We start from the raw sequence: 15709 nt of genomic DNA on the forward strand, positions 1-15709 counted from the left end.
AAATCATTCCAAGTGTGAATTCTCTCTGCAACTGACTAAAATGGAATGAATAGTTAGCAAGGCTGAAGAGTCTTATTTTAAAAGTCTGCAATCAGTAAATTTATATTAGAGTAAAGATTAAGTAATGAAGGGTTAAAAATCATGTTGCACCATGTTGTCTGTACAAAGCAAAGAAAAAGACAGAGAGCACAGAACAGTGTTCCACAATAGTCCCGAAGAACTCTTATTGCTGGAGAAAATATTTTTGACAGGACAAGAGACAAAAAACAAGAGACAAAAAAGGCATTTAGGGCCAGAAATAAATGAGCACAAATCTTTTGCTAATTAATGTGACCCCACAGGAATCTTATTCACAGGGGAGGGTTGTGGTTTTTGAATACTAGGAGTCTCATTTGGCGTCAGTTTAATACCTTAATCCTGTAAGAAAAAAGACAGGTTTCTAACTAACCCAACAATTGCTGAATTTTAAGCATAGAACTGCAGCACAGACCACAGACTACATTATTATTTTCTCCAGACTCAGGTACAGAAAATTACTACTTCAGCTAGTTTACCCCAAAACAAAATAAGAACTCTGACCAGTTATCTACAGATGTTTGATAGGCATTTTTGTTTTGAAAACTGTTTTGAGTGACAGAGCTTTCTGTTCCCTTTGCAGAAAATTTATGGAGAAAAGAAGGTTGCATTTGCAGTTTAAGGTGTCAATAACTGGAAGAAAGGCTCCCACGCTTCTTTAATTCTGCAAACTATGTAAAATAGTTGTTTGAGAGAGCATTTTTGTAATGCTAATAGAGAACAGGACTGCAGTCTTTGCCACATGGTATGCTATTCCAACATGATCTTACAGCATTGTTTTCATTTTTTTGTGATTCCATTTTCTGTATTGCACTTTTTGAATTTTTGTAACCCTAGTCATGTTGCATTGCATTAGAGATCTCTCATGCTATTTGATTACATTGCTTTATTCCATGTAATCCACCTTGAGTCTCAAGTAGAAAATAAATCTATAAATATAGGAAATAGTGATGGATTGCCCCCATACACACACCCCCCCCCCCCCCCCCGATAAACCTTTCTGGTTACAGGCCTTCTGGCAATCAAGATCAATTTAATGCAGGCCATAGTATTCCCTATTACTATGTTTGGGTGTGAAAGCTGGACAATGAAGAAAGTTGACAGGAAAAAGTTGATTCCTTTGAGGAGGAATTGAGGAGGAAATTATTGGAGGAGCATTATGGATACTGTGGACACCAAAAAACAAATGAAAGAAAACAAAACCCTCCAAATCAGTGGATTCTAGATCAAATCAAACCTCATCTGCCTGTGGAAGTTGAAACGAAGAAACTAATGCTGTTGTACTTTGGTCACATAATGAGAAGACAAGAATCGCTGGAAAAGACAGTAATGTTAGAAAAGGTTAAAGACAGCAGGAAAAGAGATAAATTGACTCTGTAAAGGAAGCCACAGCCCTCAGCTTGCAAGACCTGAGAAAGGCTGTTAACAATAGGACATTTGGGAAGACATTGATTCATAGGGTCACCATGAGTCGGAAGGAACTTGAGAGCACTTAGCACACATAGTTCTGCATTGCCTAATTTCTCAGACATGCAAAAGGATCTGACTTTTAACTGAAAGTATTTCTTTAATTGCCAAATACTGGTAGGTCTCTGATGGCATGATGGCATGATCACTCCAAGTAAAAAACCCAGAAAGAATGTCACATCTCTCTAGAAATAATTGGAAATTCAATGGGGGAAAACACAGAGTTTTTGGCAATTCCTAGAGAAAACTGACATCACTTGTGTGGGGTTTTTTGGAAGTTATGCTACTACGAGTGAGCAAAACAAAAATTGGAATTTGTTGGTCTCAGGTTTAATAGACCAGACATTTTTTAAAAAAACAAAACAAAAACAAAAAGCAAATGATGCATATTGGGGGGAAGGATCCTCCAATTTTTTAAAAAAATTAAATGTGAACCCAAAAGTTCCACCTTCCTCCAAACTCTACATGGGTTTGGGAAGTAGGTGGTGAAGCAGAGATGAACCTGTGTTGTCTGCTGCCTTGGAGACCCATGTGGAGTTTTGAGCCAGTGGCAGAAAAGAAGGGAGAGAGAGAGAGAGGAGAAAAGAAAGAAAAAGAAAAAAAATCCCTCCCGGACTTGCATCCTGGCCAAGCCAAGTGTTGAACTGCACATGCTGTCTCTAAAGTCCTGCACATGCTGTCTCTAAAGTCCAAATTGACATTTTTAAAAATAAAACTAAGAAAAGCCACAACAGCTTTGGAGAGAGAAAATGGTGGATGCTGAGAGACTAGGTAGGTGTCATGATCTGACCCAGTTCCAACCCAATCCTGTCATGTCTACCAGTCAGGATGTGGGATTCTATATCTGGGACGGTTATCTCTTGCCTGCTTTTCAGTTTTGCTTTTAGGCATGGATTAATTAGCTCATTAGGCTCCTGCTGACTTCGACACTTGAAAGCATTGGGGAGTATGAGTTGTTTTGCTTTGGTGAAGGCTGTGCCTTTGCCTTCCCATGAGAATGGAGGGTTGCTGTTCCCCCTTTGGGAACAGGTTCTGAAGGGTGGTTTAAAGCAATGTGGAAGGGTGAGGAACTTGTGTGAGGGTATTATGGTAGCTGTTTTGGTGCTTAATCTTTAGTTCTGTCAATGGTAGGCTAAATGCTTAATCCTGATGCTGTTTTCAATTAAATAAATCATTTGAACATTAAGTCTCGTTATTGAACAGTCGAAGACCACGACAGTAGGAAAACTGTGGGAAAAACTGGTTTGGAAGAACCAGTGCAGATGTTTTGTATTGGCAGCCATACCAACAGTGGGGAAGCGATGCACACTTGCCCTCATGTGAAAACCATCAATAATTAAGCCTAATGAAGCATGGCATTGTCGTTGTGTTTTTTCCTATTAATGTTTCATGGTTTATATGCCTTACATATTCAACCCCTGGTATCCAAACAACTTCTTAATATACCCAGCTTCTTCATATACCCACACTGAAATGAAAATGGTAGGTGTAAACGGGAGCATTTTGAAGATTTTCTCTTGCCTGACCTTGTGGAACAGTGAACATATTGCATGATATAAGCCATGGATGTTGATTTGGCCCAGATGTTTCCAAGTTCAGGTTGGCTGATAGCCTACAAAAATGGCTGGAGCAAATCAGATTTCTGGAAGAGCAGTAGTTTGTGAGGTGTTTTAACTGCATGGAAGAACAGATTCCAGAATGGAACTACACTGCATAGTTTTCTGTTCCACACTCTAAAAATTCATTGAGTGAACAGAAAGCAAAAGTAGAAAAATTAGATATGCTTACATTGGCTTGAAAAAAATGTGAAGTTAATGCCTTCACATGAAATCTATATTCAGGAACACAAGTCAGGTGAATTCACCCTGCAAAGCAAATCAGAACCATTCAGTATGATGGATTAGGAGAAAGTTTGTGAACTAGGGATTCAATCAGAGTCAACCAAAACTTTGGAACTTCCTTTTCAGAGAGATTTGCATGCTGATATGCAGAGTCTCAATTGGCCCCAATAACATAACACCAGTAGTGGGATTCAGTAGGTTCACACCACTTCGGCAGAACCGGTTGTTAAAATAGTGCTTGTAATCAACCAGTTGTTAAATTATTTGAATTCCACCACCAGAACCGGCACATTTCAATGATGTTCTCCAGACCAAGGTCCAAGCCCCAACCTGGCCCAGCAAAGATAAAAGGAACAGATCAAAACATAAGGTGAGGTCTCATGTACACCCTGTTTGCTAGCGAATGCCATCAACCAATGGCCCGAATCTGGTCCAGGGAGAAACCCTCCTTCGCTGCTGACACGGCTGCTCCTATCCAAAAGGAATGAGGTCCAAATTCCCCAGTGGGCAAACCCAATGCCCCCATGCACTGCCACAGCACAGTGACAAATTAGAACTAACAGACCCTCATCCTGGTGAAGAAGGAGGGGACCAGGGATAGCTGGCTGGATGGCCAAATATGCAAGGGTTGTGGCAACCAGGCATGGGGACCCTGCAGAAGCTGCTGCTAAATAAATCTGGGTTCTCCGCCGAAGCTTGTCCATTTTTGAAGAGGCCAGACAAATATACAGGCCACTATCCCCTACTGATGTAGGCAAATTGTATGGCTCCTGACCTTGTGGATGTCTTAGAAGGCCATTGCGTTCACCTCCTGCATGTGAGCTCCCAAAGGCACCTGGTGGGCCACTGCGAGTAGCAGAATGCTGGACTAGATGGACTTTGGTCTGATCCAGCTGGCTTGTTCTTATGTTCTTATGTAGAAGGCACTCCCAGTTTGTTGTATCAGAAAGCGCCAAAAAAGGCCAGGGCAAATGCTGCTCGAAAAAGTGTCCCTTCAAACTGGGACGAGCAGACCACATGAGACATGCCCAGTAGGGATTGCAGGAGCTCCCTGGTAATGGGCCGACAGCTGTCCTGAGGCCGCAGAGCCAAGCGGCGCCAACCTGCTATAGCCCTGTGTGCCAGAAATGATGTAGTGAGGTCTGGTAACCCCAAGGTTCTACAAAAAAGGCAAAGGCTGTCAAGTGAACATGCATGGTCCTTGGTGCTAAGCCCTGCACCCTCAAATGGGCCAAGTACTGAAGAAGAAAACCTTCAGGGATCCCCTGGTCCACTGCCAGACCTCTAAGTATAGCAAAGTCCAGAAAGGCGCCCACAGCCCCTTCATAGGAGTGGCGAGTGGCTAGTGCTAAGGACTGAAGGACACCATCTGTGATCATTCGCTGCCAAGGCTCCACAACTGCTCTGGGAAGACGTCCGGCTGTTGATTGGCCCCAGATGCAAGGGAGTGAAATGGTCCACTTGGCAGCAAGACAAAGCATCAGCTATGCTGTTGGTGACCCCAGAGTAGGAGCCAAGGAATGCAAGCCTATGGGAACATCATTCCTTCTTTGTGGTGGTCCCTGACTGCTGCTGTCTCTTCTTGGGCTGCCAGAGCCAGAGTTGCAGCCAGACCGAAATGGCTGCTGAGAGGGACCTTTTGTGCATTGCCCATGTGCATGGGGGCCATAGCAAGTATTGCAGCTGTGTTGATATTTGCATTTAACATGCTGACAGCACCCCCGATTGAAATCTCAGAAATCCCTTGCGATTTTCATCTTCTAGCGCTTTTCCATCTCCTTGCTCTTTCACAAATGGATGAACGTGACCATCCAGGTCTGGTCATGTATCAAGTCCCAGCGGGAACCACCTCAATGAGATGGGCTCTTGCAGAATTACTCATTTTATTCTATAGCAACAGCTTCCCCTGTCAAAGAATGAGCCTGAAGGACATGAGTCAGATGAACTGTCAAATGCCACACCCTTAGGGGGTAAGCAGCCTCAATTAATGCCAGATGTTCAGCATACCCTTTGAGCCAATTGTCAAAAATGTGCTCTGCTTTCTTGCCCAACACTTTGCTCTTGCTGGTCAGTGAGCTGGTCACACCCTGGTCATCCTCTGACCATAGGCATTGAAAAACATCTGTGAAATACCCATCAAAGTCCCTTTCCCTAAGTTTCCTGGAAAGGTGGGACCCCAGGGGGTTGCCAATATCCCAAGCAGTCACCTGCTCGAGGTCCCCTGTGGAAGAGGATGTTGCCTGAGCCCTGCTGGGAGGCTTGCGCCTACTAGCCGGTCATGGGGGAAGAGAGGGAACTTGTTCTCCTAGTGCCCAGAATTCCCCAGAAGCCTGCACAGAGTCCTCCTCTGATGACTCACCAGAGGAGGAGGTGCTGGGTGACTGCCTGAATGATCTAGAGTGCCAGGAGGACCTCTGTTCCCCCTGGCCTCACCCACTTCAACTGATGGACTCACAGATCCGAATGTACTGGGCACTTCTAGCATTGCTGGCAAACCAAATGCTGGGATTCACTCAACTCCAACAGGAGAAGGGGCGACCAGCGAGGAAACTGGCCCTGGATTGGCCCTGCCCACCATGCAAAGTGCGAGCTACATTAGCGTATTAGACAGCCCCTGCAAAAAGGCCTCATTTCTGGGAACCCTGGATCCGGTACCCACTTGGGCTTAGTCAGCTGAGGCTGACCGCCCAGATGAGACTGGGTTGTTCAAGGGGGTAAAATACAATTATGGGGGGCAACTCTGACTGACCTGCGTAGCCTAGACCCGGGTCTCTAAAGAACTGCGCCCCTGATGGGATGGGTGTGCTAAAACCTGGCCACCCAACTGCCATCCGTGCGCCCACGTATGTCGGCAATTGATGCGCCATAGTTCGGTAAGCTACTGGGGGTGGGTTGGCTACTTCCCCCAAGGATTGGCCCTGTACTAACTGACCTGTTGCCACCATCAACTCTGACAATTGGGCATGGGAGGGCTGACCTACTCGACTTGAAGTTGACTGCCAGGTCTGAGGTCATGCTGCCCTGGCCCTCTGTGCCACCACAGGTGTTGCTTGTGACTGGGCCTCAGTCTGGGCCACCCTGGGCTCCCGCTCACAGCAGTTACTTGCTCTTTTCTTAGGAGCCATCATGCAATGCCCAGTTATTAAACTAAGTCCTAATACTCCACTAAAGAACAATCTTGTCTTAAAACCTTAACACTAACTGTAACAATTCCTAAACGTACTACTAACTAACCTACTGCCTAACTTAATCCTAACTACTGAACAATTAATTACATTTAGTTTGGGGGGGTAACCAAAGGAGGGGGTGATAAGGGGTTGTTATTCCCCCCTTTTATCCCCCAAAACCTCCTAGCCAGGGCTGCTATCATGGGCCCAACTAACTATTCCACCAAGACTGCCCAACCCTTTTGCTGGGCAGAACAGGTAACTACCAAGCAAAGTGGGAGGGGTGGACAGAGGACAAATGCCTGACTCCCCTCCTGACTTGCCGGGTGGGCAAAGCCACAGCTGCCCTGGCTGGGCCTTCAACTCCTTAGTGGGGTGTGTGTGGAGAGAACAACCCTCCCCAAACCCTCGATTGCTGCACCATTCCCCACCCCAGTGTGTTCTATGATGCTCCGGCTAACCCCAGAGCACCTTACAGAGCAAACTAATTTTGTTGAATGGCCGCGGCTTGAGCCCAACAGCCGAGAGAACAATGCAGGCCTCCAGGCAATGAAGAGTGAGCACCTCTCTGCTCACTCAGCTGCCTCGAAAAGAGGCCAGAGCATGCCTTTTATAGGCGCACATACCCTCTTTCTTCTCCACGTGACTGGGGTCCTCATCACATGACCCAGGCTTACTGGTCCTGTCACATGACCATCGCCCGAGTGCGTGCATGCACACTAATCGGAATCTGGGGTTTTTGTTACCCTGCATTCCGCTACAACGGACTGCATTTTATCAGTCTCCCTCTATTATTATCTTCTGCCAACAGGTTATGACTTTTTTCATTTGGAATTTCCCCAATAATGATAATTGGCCCTCCTCACTGGTTTTAGTGTTGTTTCTTAAGTATCTTAAGTATCTTTATTGAATTATTTATTGAATTATTTTACAATTTTAATGCTGATGTTTATTGTTATAAAGTTTATTTACATGGCCTTGGGGACACTGATCTGCTGAAAAGGTGGCATAAAAAGTTTTAAACCAACATATATTTGTTTAAATAACGAGTAAAAACTTCATGGCCATTTCCGCACGAAGGCGGAAGCGGCCGGGTCGGCGTTTATGACGCCGACCCGACGACGCTGGGACTGTCTGCACGGACGGTCCTGGAAACAGCCGGGCAGCCGGTGCTGCGGAGCGCCGGCGCCCGGCCGACCCGGCATGTCCCCGGGCCTCCGGCGCGTCGCCGAGGCCTGGGGACACGCCCCCTGGCCTTGCACGCCTGCTCCCACCTTCTAAATTAGGGCTGCCAATCTCCAGTACTGGCTGGAGATCTCCTGGGTGTAAGGAATTCCATAGACGCAGAAATAAAAGGCTTTGGTAGTAAAAGTCCATTTATTAAGACATCTTAGAAAGCTCAAGTACACGCAGTGGCAGGAATGACACTTCCCGCCAGAAGCACAGGTTATAATACCATTCACCCCATCCCCCCTTCCTGCTTCCCATGGGGAACGGAGACTTCATCTCCAGCTAAAGATAAAGAGTCTCCTCACACATGCATCTGGCCCATCGCCCGGGCTGTGGAATGCACTCACGGTTACTTCACCATCAACACCATTGAATCCTCTTTACACTCTGCCTCCCCTAAAGAAGACCCCTTCCCCCCCAGGTTTATGCGCGGAAAAGCGGCCGTGGAAAGCAGAAATAAGGGTGGGGCTTCAATGTTTTCAATAAACCCATTGATTATACCCCGAGGAATATCCCACCCAAGAGACTAAATATTACCCAGCCGGTGCTGCTACTAAAGCCGAGTCCAGGATAGCTGCCAATTTCAGAGTGCGCTTGTGGCCACTGGCCAATAGTCGGAGGGCTTCTCTCCGCTGAGGTCAGTATAAGAGCAATAGGCATCGAAGGAGCCTCCTTGAGAAAGCTGGAATGGAAGATTGCGATGGATGTTACTAAGAGAGTTGAGGCAAATCCTAAGCGGCAGTGACATCATTAATCACTTTAGTAATCCGTAAAAAGGTCCCCACAAATCTCTCTTGCGCAAGTTTGGAAAATTTATGCACGCCTCTACAAGATTTTTTGTAGATAAATACACCCAGGAGCCTACACGCGAGAGGGAAATCTGAGCGGTGTTTATCCGCTTGCAGTTTTTGGGACCTCGCTTCTACAGCACTGTAAAAGGTTGTCTGGACTGGTTTCCATCCCTCGCTAGGATGAAATCCATTGTTATTCTTGAGAAATTCCTGGGGGGTCCAAAGCTGCGGTGGTAGTTGTGGCAACGGCGGAAGCGGGTTTTAATTCAGACACAATTTCAAAGGGTTTTCTTTGTACTACTATGAACCGCATTGTTGGGGAAGCATTCGCGAAACGAATAAGCCTCGCACTCAATTGTCTTGGTGGTAGCTGGTGTAACAACGTGAATACTGCTCTGTGGTTCTTGTTCGCTCTTCCTCGCCGTCTGCGGCGATCACTTTGAACGCGGTAGGGCGTATGAGCCGTACGGGCGGCCCCAACAACCCAAAAGCGCTTTCTTCAGAACTTCTTCGAAGGATGAATTAGGGGTCACTGGGTCGGAGACCACCTTAACGGGCTGAATGGAGACGGTAAACATGTTGAATAAACAGCACACCGTTGCCAACTTAGGAAGCCGAGGGATGGAAGCACATGGAATAAAATGGGCTTGCTTAGAGAATAAGTCTACCACCACCCATAAAACCGCAGTTGCCATATGACTTCTGGCAAATCTGTAATGAAATCCATGGAGATGACTTCCTCAAAGCGCGGAAGCTACCGGAGAGGTTTCAACAGTCCATGGGAAAAGCTTTCCGGGATGGTTTTGGCTTCGCAAGACAAACCCGAAAGGCAGCCTTTAATGTAAGCCTCTCAATAATATCCTTGCGAGCCATGGCGCCACCAGAACTGCCGCGTGATTTCTAAGTGCAGAGTTTTCAAAAAGCCAAAATGTCCAGCCGAACGGGCACGCATTGGCAAGCTTCGCGAACTTGCTTACGGAGGGGAGGCAGGCGCATCAACTTATTCCTCCGCCATGAACTCCATTCTCCAAACGCACTTGGGAGTCCCCTTCAGCCGCTGGAGGCTTATGCAGCCCTCGCCTCCAATTCCCCGCGAGGAAAGGAGAGACGAAGACTGGGAACGGGGTGGAGGGGAGGCTGACGCTTGAGAGTCGGGTGACAGCCAACCCCAACTGGGAGGGGAAAGAACAGTCGTGGAATGCTCCGCAAGGCAGCTCCACCCCCTCCTCGGGTAGGCCGTGAGAGCTGGCGTCAGCCAGTTTGTTGGTTTCTCCTGGTGAAAAAAATGGACTGTAAAGAGAAACGAAAAGAAATCGCATTGCCAACGGGTTGTTTTGGCGGACATCTTGAGGGGTGGAAAAGAGCTGCGCCAGGTTTTGCTATGATCCGACCAAACTTGAAAAGGCGCGGGTGCTTAGCCCTCCAGCCAGTGATGCAAAGGCATGTCAAGTGGAGTGTCTGCTTTGATGGCCGCCAGTCTCGCTTTGTCTCCCACAGTCCAGTTGAGTTCGGCACCCGAAGAGTAAATTTTAGAACAAATAAGCACACGGACCAGTCTCACCATCTTTATTTTTTTTCTGTACTGTGGGGCTGCCCCGAAGAAGCTTTGAACCGGAGGCCCACGCGGAACCTGGCAAACGGGAGATCTGGGTCGGGTGCTTTAGGATAGGTTCCGATTAGTAAACGCAGATTTTGGCTTTAGAAGTTGAAAGGCTGTTTGACATTCCTCCAGACCCAGAAAAAAGGGGGGGCCCGGCTTGGCGGACAGCGAATCTTTTACCCTTAGTGCGTAAGAGGTCTGTGAGAGTGGAGGGTCAGTTCAGCAAATTGGGGTATAAAATCACGATAGAAATGTTCAAGACCAAGCTCCACTGGAGTTCTTTTTATGTTGGTGGGGGCAGGCTATTGGAGACTGGATCGCCAATTTTAGCAGGATCCATTTTAAGCCCTCGGGCGAGATCCGGTAACCCAAATAGTCAGTGGAGGTCTGATGAAGACAGCATTTGGGGAGTTTGGCAAAGAGAGAGTTGGCAAGCAAGCGCTGCTGCCACTCGGACCAATATTTCGCGCTCTTCTATAGTTTTAAGTAGTAAATTAAACGGCCATCTAAATATACAACAACTCCCTTTGTATACAGTAAGTAAATCATGGAGAACTTCAAGGATAAGGGCCATGAAAGCCCGGGCCCCACTTAACCCGGAATGGCATTATTATTAATATGTCAAACTGTCCAAACTTTTGTAAGCATAAACGCAGTCAAAGTTCATATCCTTCAGCAATTCTGACTGTAGTAAGCTTCTCTCAAGATCCTAATTTAGTGGTGTACCGCGCCCTTGCCGAGGTGCATCTAAAAGGTCCTTGATCAAAGGCAAAGGATATTTATTGGACAGGAGACCGCGATTGAGACTCCGGAGCAATCTGTGCAGAAGCCTTAAAGACCCATCTTTCTTTTTGACAAAGCGAAAACGGAGCGTAGGTAGTGTGTTGGTAGCCCGCCGTGATGAAACCGCTGCAGCAAGGTTCTTGTCTAAGAAAGCACGGGTTCCTTCTCCTCGCTGGGACTCATCGCGGTAGATTCTTACCCTTGGGCAAAGTTGCCTCTGGATTGTGGCCCCTGCTTTTATGACAATTTTACAGTCAGTGTCTCTGTGGGGTGGCAATTGATCGCGATTCCTAAGCTCTTGAAACACTCTGGCTAGATCACTGGAAATGCAGGTGGGATGTCAATAGAATCAGGAGGAGCAATCACTGAGGAAGCCAGAGGGGAGGTCAGGGAGACGCTGGGTTTCTTCCCACCATTCATGTGTGTGTTCACCGCAGGGAGGGTCGAAGTGAATTCCAGGATCCTTTCTTTCCAAATGAATTTTGGTTCATGTAACAATAATAACCAAGGCATGCCCAAAACTATGGAGTGTCGGGCCACTGGCTGCTAAAATGAAATTCAATTTTTCTCCCAATGGTCGGGCGCGAACGGAGGAGAACCGGGTGTGTGTCTTTGAATTGGGTCGGTCATATTACCGCTTCCGAGGGGGGGCTGCCAGCCACATTTGGGTGTTAAATGGTATGGAAGGGCTTAGCCAGGGGAATTCCGGTCCAGACCCACTAGCTCACTTCTGCTACCTGGGCAATGCGATTAAGCAGTGGGAGCAGCCGGAATCCACAAGGGCTTCGCAGGCTATAATGCGAAAGTGTGTTTTAGCGGGGTTGGCCCAGAAATGCGCTTGAACCTGCAGTAATGGGAGCCTGCCTTCACTCACCGCTGCCAGGAGTCGGCCTGGCATGTCCATGAGGCGCTGAAGAAAGACAGACAGCTGCTTCCCCTCCCCCTCCTGGGTCGCTTCGGGTCACCGGGCTGACGAGCCAGTGCCGGAGGCGTGCCCTGACTCCGCGTGGAGTAGGTTTGGCAGGACGGAGTAATGCCGTGGAGCTGGAGCCGTTGGTTTTTGCTTCTTGGGGACAGTTGGCGGCTAGATGACCTTGGCCCTCCGCGAGTAAAGACACAACCCAAGTCGGGCGACGCATGCAGAGAGGTGGTTTCCGTAGGAGCCGCTGGGTTTGACTTGGTGGACACAGTAGTGGTTTTCGGCTGCATGCCTTCCTTGACGATTGCCAGCCGTGATTCCAAACGAGATCACTTGAGACCCCAACTGGATCCAATCTGCAATGATAGTACGAGGAACCCTCGAATTAAAAACACCGCTTTCAACGAAGCTTGCTATCCACAGCATCCGGGAGAAGTATTCGGTGATTTCATGCTGCTTCCAGGGCCACCTCAGGAGGTTTCTCGAGCAAGCTCACGCGATCAAATTCACTCTAACAAATTCTGCAAACGGGCGGTTGCCTTGCTGGATGGTTTTTTGATGAATGTAGCGTTGATAGCTTCATTCTCGGCGCCTGGATCTTGAAAGCGCCAGCTCTCAAAGCGCCCTTGAGGAATGCGGGCACTGTGCGAGAGTCCTCATCCTGCAAATCCAAAACAGTCACGAACCAGTCGTGCCGTCAGCCCCATCTAGGACTGGCAGGATGATGTCCCGTGATTTTTACCCCGGCGCTGCTCAGACCGTGGTATAGATCATCGCATAGTCTTCCAAGTGGGCATTGAGCCGTGCAAGATGAAGTAGGAAGTTTGGAAGCCGGTCCCATCAAAACGGGCTGGTATCAGCCGGAAGTAGCGCCCCGCTCGACGGCTCTTGGCGCTTCGCTGGGAGAGGTGGTTGCTTCGGCTGAGCAAGGTTGGGCGAGGCGGCTGTTGTACAGGGGGGGCTGGAATCGGGCTGGCTGGTACGCTGGCGCTGGGGTGGCAGGACCTGCAGGTACGCGGCCCTGGCAATCGCGCATGATCAGTGGTAACAGCATAGGTTCCAACTTATGCTCCTGGTCTGCTGCCTCCTTAGTTCCCTTTTCTCCAAAGCAGCCAGCTCCTCTCTCCTTGCGAGGAATCATCAATGCATCTTGCGCGATGCAAAAGCATTTCTGCTTCTCGCCTCTAATTTCAAGCCAGTTCATTCCGCTTAAGGGCTTCAGTGAGGATTCACTTTTATGCGCGCAGGAGCCTGAACGCTTCGCGTTGCCAGCTTAGTAAATCCAGTCTGGACTGTTCCAGGACTTTATCATGGACTCGACAGATTTCTCTGGGCGCATATTGCCGCTTGGAGCCAGCGTCTTTGGCACGGGGTCCAATCCCGAGCTGGACTTCTTTGGCATTGCTGTTCCCGGTCCCTCTGCAGGGGTTTCGCTTTTGCTGCAACTGTGCCCACGTTCCTCCTCCTCCCCATAGCTGGCGCTCACGCGGTTCCATGCCGCTTTGGGCATCTCGAACGCCCTACTTCCTCATCCCAGTCTTCTCACCGATGGGAGAGGAAACCGGTCCGCTGGGAATGCAGGCTTTCTTCAGACTCTTCGCCATCAGGAAGTTTGTGCCCCTCGAGACACCGAGGCCACCGTAGCCACCGGTATTCCCCGAGGCACCTCCTCAGGTCGCGGTCGCCGGACCGGATGGGGGTCCGGATTGGGAAGCTGCACGGATACCCTCCCAATTCCAGGTTGAGTTCCGGTGTCCTTTGACGGGCCCCAGTGCTGTGCCCACGGTGGTTCTTTGGGAGCATCACCTGTATCGACGCAGTCCAGGAATCGCCTTCAATGGATTCCTGGAGTTTGCCGCGATGAAAGGTGGTCAAGCCCGCCTCCTTGGCGACAGGTTGCATCTTGAGAGTTTGTAATCCACACGAGAACGTGGTAGAAACCGGACCACAGGCTCGATCCATAGAACTATTGGCCCCAAACGACTCCAATGAAGTCCCCATGGTCGCTCGCCACGCCCCTCGCTCCAACGTGGAGTAAAGGGAAGACTTCGCGGCTGATACGAGGATCGAAAGAAGCCACCAGCGAGGCCCGCTCTCCTGCTGAGTTCCTCCAGATTCAGAAGGAAAGGTCGGAGCCTCTTTGGGGCTACCGCATCTCCTCGCGAAAAAAGTAAAAAATTCAACCCTCTCCATCGTGAAGACAAAGAAGGTCCACTGCACAGGAATATAGATGAATTCAGGATTCCTGCCACAATCAGGAGTAGAATTCCATAGACGCCCAATAAAAGGCTTTGGTAGTAAAAGTCCATTTATTAAGACATCTTAGAAAGCTCAAGTACACGCAGTGGCAGGAATGACACTTCCCGCCAGAAGCACAGGTTATAATACCATTCACCCCATCCCCCCTTCCTGCTTCCCATGGGAACGGAGACTTCATCTCCCGCGCAAAGATAAAGTCTCCGCCGATGCATCTGGCCCATCGCCCGGGCTGTGGAATGCTCTCAAGGTTACTTCACCATCAACACCATTGAATCCTTTACACTGGGATTGCAACTGATCTCCAGATGACAGAGACCAGTTTACCTGGAGAGAATGGCTGCTTTGGAAAGTGGAGTCTATGGCATTGAAGTCTCTCCCATCCCTAGACCTTGCCCTCCTTGGGCTCCAATCCCAAAATCTCCAGGTGTTTTCAACCTGGAGCTGGCAACACTATTCCAAATCAAGAAATGAAATGTGCTCCTAGAAAACCACCATGCATTATAAGAGTGGATCTATGGAAAACCTTTGTTACCCTGTAAGAGAGAGATGCCACTCTGAATCTTCTGATCAATAACATTTCTTTTTCTTCTGGAGGATGTGACTATCCTTTGAAATGAACATCAGACCCTTATCATTATGGAAAGTGAGAAAACCAAAATAAGATAAAGGGAAGATAAACTGCTTGTGGATTTTCCTCAGCAACACTACACAAATTAGACAGAAAGAACACATATTTATATGCCCTTGGTAAATGCAGTAGTTATGGCTAGATTTCTTTCCAATTACACTATTAATGACTGTGATTTACCTTAAAAAACCCTCTAGACAGCCATAAAACACAAATTTTCTTTTCTTTTAGAGTTTAGTCTGAAACTTATGTGTTCAGCTGAGGATTTCTATTCTTCCATTTTGAATCTCATGTTTAATACATATCTAGTATGATATAATTACAGAATCCAAAAGAGCCCAGAGCAATACATTCTACCACTGTGATCATATGGACTTATGTTTCTGTTGTATTCACACAGCCTCTGCTGAAAGAAAAATACTCAGGCATTTACCAAGAGACAGAACAGACCCTTTTCAAATAATTAACTGCTGCCACAGGAGAATAAAAGAAAAGGTCTTGATTTTTGAATTTCAGAGGTAGAAACAGAGGCCAGTTCTTTTCCATCCTATGGGCTAAGATCAACCTAGGCACACGAAGAAGGGATTTCAGTATAAAAGAAGGCAGGAAGTCAGATTTGCTGACTGGTTACTATGGCAACCATAAAATGCCTGTAAAATGGTTCCTTATTAATCAGTGGTTCCTTATTACACAGAGGAAAAAATCAAAATAATTTGGACTGAATATAACCTTGAAGGGAAACACCTCATGCATGTGATCCTATCTCATTTCTTCATGAATGGAAGCCATGCTTTTGACAATATCTTAGATGTCATTTTGTACATTTCTTTGTACTTTTCTAAAATAGTAAATACCATATTAATGTCTGAAGAGTAAATGCATGTAAAATGTTGTGACTTTATGTAGGAGAAGCTGCTCTATTCCATACAACACAAATAAGATGTCCTGA

Source organism: Sphaerodactylus townsendi, linkage group LG04, assembly GCF_021028975.2.
Source record: "Sphaerodactylus townsendi isolate TG3544 linkage group LG04, MPM_Stown_v2.3, whole genome shotgun sequence".
In the NCBI taxonomy this organism is placed as follows: domain Eukaryota; kingdom Metazoa; phylum Chordata; class Lepidosauria; order Squamata; family Sphaerodactylidae; genus Sphaerodactylus; species Sphaerodactylus townsendi.